The sequence below is a fragment of the Hypanus sabinus genome, chromosome 30 (genome assembly GCF_030144855.1).
Source record: "Hypanus sabinus isolate sHypSab1 chromosome 30, sHypSab1.hap1, whole genome shotgun sequence".
In the NCBI taxonomy this organism is placed as follows: Eukaryota; Metazoa; Chordata; class Chondrichthyes; order Myliobatiformes; family Dasyatidae; genus Hypanus; species Hypanus sabinus.
Window position 1 is genome coordinate 25357321 of NC_082735.1, and position 7010 is coordinate 25364330.

Sequence of the window (7010 nt, forward strand, 5' to 3'; positions counted from 1 at the left end):
GTGACACCCTCGCGCCAGGGGTCACTGGTTGGTCTCGGGTAACCGGCTGGCGGGAAGTGCCGTTGCCACCGGCCTGGAGCGCGGACAGGTTGGCGCCGCCTCTGAACCTGTTTACCACACCGAATGTTTGTGGGGAATCCGGTGCTAAAATATTCACAGACGACCTAATTCGGGCTCAGGGTTTCGTAAGTAGCAGAGCAGCTACCTCGCTGCGATCTACTGAAAGTCATCCCTCGAGACAAACTTTTGTTGGCTGATAGATCTTTGCTCTCCAGACTGTGGCCGCTGTAGCCCCAGTACGGGGACCTCCAGCCCTTACCTTGTCCTCTCACTGGTGTGTTACAATGATTTTATATGTTTATATGAGGAAAATATGCATTGTGTTTAATATCCAAATATTACTTAAAACATTATGATGCTATTGACATATGAGTTATAATTGACTTATCACTATATTCATGCGAGGAAAATATGCGATGTGTGTTTAATATGAAATTCGTTAGATAAACCCTTTTAGAAACGAAATTGAGTGTATTAGCCACTTAGAAGTGACTTATAGTTGATTTATCACTTATATTCCAGTCGTGATTAACACCCCCACAGCACCCCTTGTCAGCCAGTCCGCAAGAATATTGTCAATATTGAACCAGTCCGCGATGCAAAAAAGATTGGTGACCACTGTTCTACACTATCCACAACTCCACCAATCTTCGTATCATCTGCAAATTTATTAACGTACCCATTTACATTTTCATCCAGGCCACTTATGTACATCACACACAGCAGAGGTCCCAGCATAACTCCACTAGTTATAGTCCTCCAGCTCGAATAAGTTCCTCAACCACCACCCTCTGTCTTCTGTGTGCAAGCCAGTTCTGAAGCCAAACAGCCAATTCGCCACCAAATCTTACACTGCTGGATTAGCGTCATATGAGGGACTTTGTCAAATGCCTTACTAAAATCCACGTAGACAACACCAACACCCGACTCTCGCCAATCTCTCTTATCAGCTTGTCAAAAAACTCAGTCAAGTTGGTAAGACATGACCTGCCCTAAAAAAGCCATGCTGGCTCTCCCATGAGTTTCTGAATGCTCATATATCCTATCCTTAAGAATTTTCTCCAACAATTTCCCTACAACTGATGTTACACTCACTGGTCTATAGTTCCCAGGATTTTCCCTTGTTTCCTTCTTCAATAGAAGTACAACATTAGCCACTCTCCAGACCTCACCTGTAGCTAGAGAGGACACAAAGATGCTGATCAAGACCCCAGCAATCTCGTCTCTTGCCTCCTTCAATAACCTGAGGTAAACCCCATCAGGCCCTCTGGGGACTTATCCACCTTAATACTCATTAGGAGGCCAAACACTTCCTCCTCCTTGACTTCTAAATGCCCTAGCGTATTTGTACGCTGATCTCCTGTTCCTCCATATCATTTTCTTAAGAAAACACTGAAGCAAAGTACTCATTAAGTACCTCACTTTCTCCACATTCCCCTTTTTATCTTTGAGTGGTCCCACTCTCTCCCTAGTTATCATCTTGCTGTTGATGTATCTGTAGAATACCTTCGGATTCAACTTAATCATACTTACCAAGGACTTTTCATGGTCTTTCCTGGCTATCCTAATTACCTTCTTTAGTTCTTTACTGGCTCCTCGTGTTCTTCACTTGATCCTGACTTCCAAAGCTGTACATACTCTTCCTTCTTCTTCTTGACTAAATTTATCACCTCTCTGGACATCCAAGGGTCTCTTACCTTTCCATCCCCATCCTTCCTCCTTACAGGAACATATCTTTCCTGTACTCTGTGCAATTGAGCTTTAAACACACTCCACATATCTGATGTGGACTTCACAGAGAAAAGGTGTTCCCAATTAACTCTTTTTAGTTCCTGCCTAATGCCCTCGTAATTTGCCCTACTCCAGTTTAAAACTCTCCCACAAGGACCATACCTATCCTTACTACAGATATCCTGAAAGTTAAGGAGTTGTGGTCACTGCTCCTTATCTCCTCACTAACTGAAAGGTCAGTTGTGTGGCCAGGTTCCTACCCAATATTAGGTCCAGTACAGCCCCCCCCCCCTCTCATTGGGCCATTCACATATTGATTCAAGAAACCTTCCTGGATACACTTAACAAATTCTACCCCATCTAAACCTCTTGCACTAAGAAGGTCCCAGTTTATATTAGGGATATTGAAATTCCCCACGGCAACAAACCAATTACTTTTTTACACATGGGTAGAAATTTGTGAGTGTCTTTGGTAACATACAAGTTCTCCTCAAACTCCTAATGCAACATAGCTGCTGTCATGCCTTCTATGCTGGCCCAGGATAGATTCTCAGAGAAGTTGACTTCCAGGAACTTGAAACAACTCATCCTTTTCACTTCTGATTCCTCGATGAAGATTGATGTGTGTTCCCTTGACTTACCCTTCCTGAAGTCCACAATCAATTCTTTGGTCTAACTTGATGTGGAGTGTAAATTTGTTGTTGTGACACTGCTCAACCAGCTGATCTATCTTTATAGGTGTGTGGTGTAAAGTATATTGACTGGTTGTATCACAGCCTGGTATGGAAACGCCAATGCCTTTGAACAGAAAATCCGACAAAAAGTGGTGGATACAGCCCAGTCCATCACGGGTAAAGCCCTCCCCACCACTCAGCACCTCAACACAGATCACTGTCGCAGGAAAGCAGCATTTATCATCAAGGACACCCACCATCCAGGCCATGTTTTCCTCTCACTGCTGCTATCAGGAGCCTTAGCATCCACACCACCGGGCTCAGGAGTATTTATTACCCCTCAGCTATCAGGCTCTTGAACCAGAGAGGATAACTTTGCTCAACTTTACTTGTCCCATCACTGAACTATACCCACAACCAATGGGTTCACTTTCGAGGACTCTTCATCACATGTTCCTGATATTTATTGTTCTTTTTTTCTCTGTTGTATTTGCATTATTTGTTGTCTTTTGCACATTGGTTGTTTGTTGTGTTTGGAGCGACCTTTCATTGATTCCAATTCTTGGATTTACTGTGTATGCCCACAGGAAAATGAATTTCAGGGTTGTGTATGGTGACAGATATGAATTTTGATTATAAATTCACTTGGAACTTTTGTTGAACTTTGTAGGTACTACCAATTGTAGTACCAACTGTGTCTGCTATTCTTTGTAGTTTATGTTCCTATGCATTAGAATTGCTATATCTGACCATGATGCAACCAGTCAGTATACTTTCATCAGTACATCTGTGGAAGTTCGTTACAGTATTCAGTGACTAGTTGAACCTCCTTAACCTGCTAAAATCAAGGACAGGTAATCTGACAAATTAACACGCAGGAATTTAAAGCCACCACCAATCTACGATTGTAGATCTGTACATGTTCACCCTCCTTCCCTTCCCCAACAATCGGTTCTTAGTTTTACTGATTTTGAGAAAAACATTGTGTTGTACACTCAACCAGGTGTCCCATCTCACTGCTATACAGTGACTCATCACCACCCATGATTTGTTCAGCAATGGTGGTGTCGTCAGCAAATTTCCATGTGGTGGTGGAGTTTTGCTTAGAGCAGGGAGCTGACACGTAGCCTTGTAGCTCACCTGTGCTGATGGTCTGCAAAGAAGGGATATTGTTAGCAATTCCGCACTGGTTGAGCCGACGTTGAAGATGAGGATCCAGCTGCAGAGCGAGGTACTGAGGGCCAGATCTTGAAGTTTGGCGATGAGTTTAGATGGGATGATTGTGTTGAATATTGAGCTGTAGTTGGTGAACACAGCTTGACACATGTATTCTTGTACACATGATCCAAGGTGGAGTGAAGAGCCAGAGAAATAACATCTGCTGTTGACCTGCTCTCTACAGCAGAGTTCTGCAATAAAAGAGTGATTCGTTGGCCACTGGCAAAATAATTTATACTGTATGTGTAAAGTTACAAGTGTTAAATCAAAAAAGGTGTGTGCCTACATATGGGCATACAGAAATACTCGATATATGTGGTATGTCAGGCCACATATGTGAAGAGAAAAGCAGAGTTAATAATTCAGGTCAAAGATTTTTCATTATAATTGGGAGAAAAGTATCAAAAACCACAGTTTAATAAGCAGATTAGGTGGAGGTCGGAGGAGGAAGAAGAAAGGATCTGAAACAGGCTGGAAGGTAGAAGAGATAAGATGACAGAAGAGTGAAAATGCAATGTTATAAAAGCACCGAATAATTGAAAATTGTAATTTGCAATCTATAATATATACATACTTTGATAATCAACATCCATTGAACTTTGAGATGTACTTAGCTGGTGAGTTACAACTTAAGTACCAAAATGAATATTTAGGGTTGTCACAGAATGATAATCAAAGGTTTCTTTTGTCTTTGATATTGTGTCAAGTTTTGTGTTTGTGTACAATTACAAATCAATTCAATAAAAGCGTGCAGCGGAAATTAGCTTTAACTGATGTATGAGTGAGAGAAAGAGAGAGAAGTGTGCATGTGCAGACAACAGATTGATATGTAGTGCTAAGGGAAGGGTGGGTGTTGGTCATTGCTCTAAAAGGAATGGATTCATACATTACGTCAAGCTTCCTGAGAGTTTTTGGAATACCGCTCTGTGCTCAGCTAGAGGTTGAGTAGGGGTCACTATAAACTGTTAATTTTGCTATACTACCTGGATAACACTATCAAGAGAAAACTTGCAGATGCTGAATATCCAAGCAGTACACACAAAGTACTGGAGGAACTCAGCATGCCAGGAAAAGAGTACAGTTGACATCTCGGGCCGAGACCTTTCATCAGACCCAAAACATCAACTGTACTCTTTTCCATCGATGCTGCCTGGCCTGCTGAGTTCCTCCAGCATTTTGTGTGCGTGGCTTGGACAGCACTATGTTCAGTTAATGAAGGAGTGGAATCTTGAAGAGATTTTCTCTTTCTGTACTAGTGATAGTTCTGTCTGTGAAAAATCATAATTTTGTTGGTGTGTTATAGCCAGACAAGTCATACTATCACAGATCAACAATGTGGCACATGAGTTAAGTTTTGTGGATGTATAAGCATATTAGACATCTGCTACATATTACCACTAATTTTATTGATAATTTTACTGGTACATACAAAGACAAATTAACCTCCAATTATCTTTAAATTACTGTCAGTGAATTAACAATATAATATTTAATTGAGGTTTCAACATTATACATGCTATTGATTTCTTTCTATGAAATGAATACAGTAGGTAACAAATATTTGTCCTCATTTTTCATTTCTAATCTACATATGCAACTTCCATGCTGACTTCACCTCTCTCTTGCAAGGATCAATCTGAACATGAGAACCCTGCATACATCTCACTTCTAAAACAGTAAGCAAACATAAGGCACTTTGCAAGAGCATAAGCAGAAAAAAAATCAAGAGAAATTAGTACTTGTTTTTTGTATATATTCACAAGATCATCAGTATATCCAGTAGCTAATGCTCAGCTCTAAATGTCCTTGAGAAAGTGGTGATGATGTGTCTTTTCGAACTTTTGCAACTTTCTCAGTGGATAGAAAGGATTAGCTTCCAAGACACATGTCAGAGTCAACTGACATTTGTTACAGGCCTGGAAACATATACAGACGATAGCAGCTGCAGATTTTTTTTCCTTAGACACATTAGTGAAAATGATTTTTTTAAATGAATATCAGCAGTTACTGATGCTTTTTATAGTAGATTTAATTGAATTCATTTAATCTCCTCTTGTCATGCTGGATTCAAACTCATGCTCTTGAATGATTCATCCTGTCCCATCAATTACCAACAAGGTAATTGCTATGCCACCAGAAGTTTTATTAATGGTGGTGTTAAGGAGCAACTTAAAAGGAGAAAAATGGTGTAGAGAGTATATATACTGAACTCCGGGGCTTCAAACACAGAAGACAACAACAGCTTTCAATGGGGAGTTGTGGAGTGATGACAGAGATATTTTATAAACATGCACCTCATCTCCAAGTTGTCAAATAGTCAGTGAAATAATGGAATGGAAATATTGCTGAAGTAAATTAACTCAAAGCAGAAGGTTGACTTTCTATAATCAAATGGCTGCTGGTGTCATGGTAATCAGTTCAGATTGCACTGCAGGGCATTGGTTGCTTAAGGTTAAAGAAAACAGGTATTTTGAGAGGTTGCATCAAAGTAGTATATTTAATATATCTTGCTGTTTGAAAAGGTATACTTAAAACGGTATTACGATATGCTAAGTGCTCCTACCAACTCCTGAGAAACATTGTTTTTGTGTGATTCATCACTGGAGAAACTTCTACCAGTATTTATCCCTGATATGGCAGAAAGGTATTGGGAATTAATGAGAAATAGCAGTTTAGGATGGGAGGCCCTTTGTTGTCTCCCATTTCTACCATTTGTTCAATGGGGAGACATGGTTGGGATTCTCTTCCATATTATAAGCACAAAGTATGGTTTAAAATTATTTGTGCCTGTGCACAGGCAACTAAATTGAAGGTATTTTAATAATTTGAAATTCTAAATGATGAAGCAAAAAATATCAAATGAGGCAATCAACAATATATTTGCATACTCTATCAGAAAAATATGACTAAAATGTATTCACACTCCAAAATAAAGCAATGCTGTGCATTTGAAAATTGCTTTAACCCAGAGAAGATCAATTTTCTAAAAGCTTCTTTTGTGATGACAGTCCTTGGCGAGGATGGTTTGCACCCAGATGCTGGGGTATCTGAATCAAGGTTCGAGACACTGTATCAAACTGGATCTTAGCACAAAATAAAAATGCTAGGCGATATTACTTTGTACTAATAGGCTTACAATTGAATACTAAACCACAGTTCAGGTGTTCCTTAAATACTTGATTCTTGGCACTGAGAAAATGATTACCAAACAGCGGGTCTGTACTGAACTCTTAAAGGGGCCGTGGCAACTATCCATACACCAGAGAGTTAGAGCATCTAAATCCCAGAAGCTGGCACGGTTGGAAGCATCTTGTAACGGGACCTCCT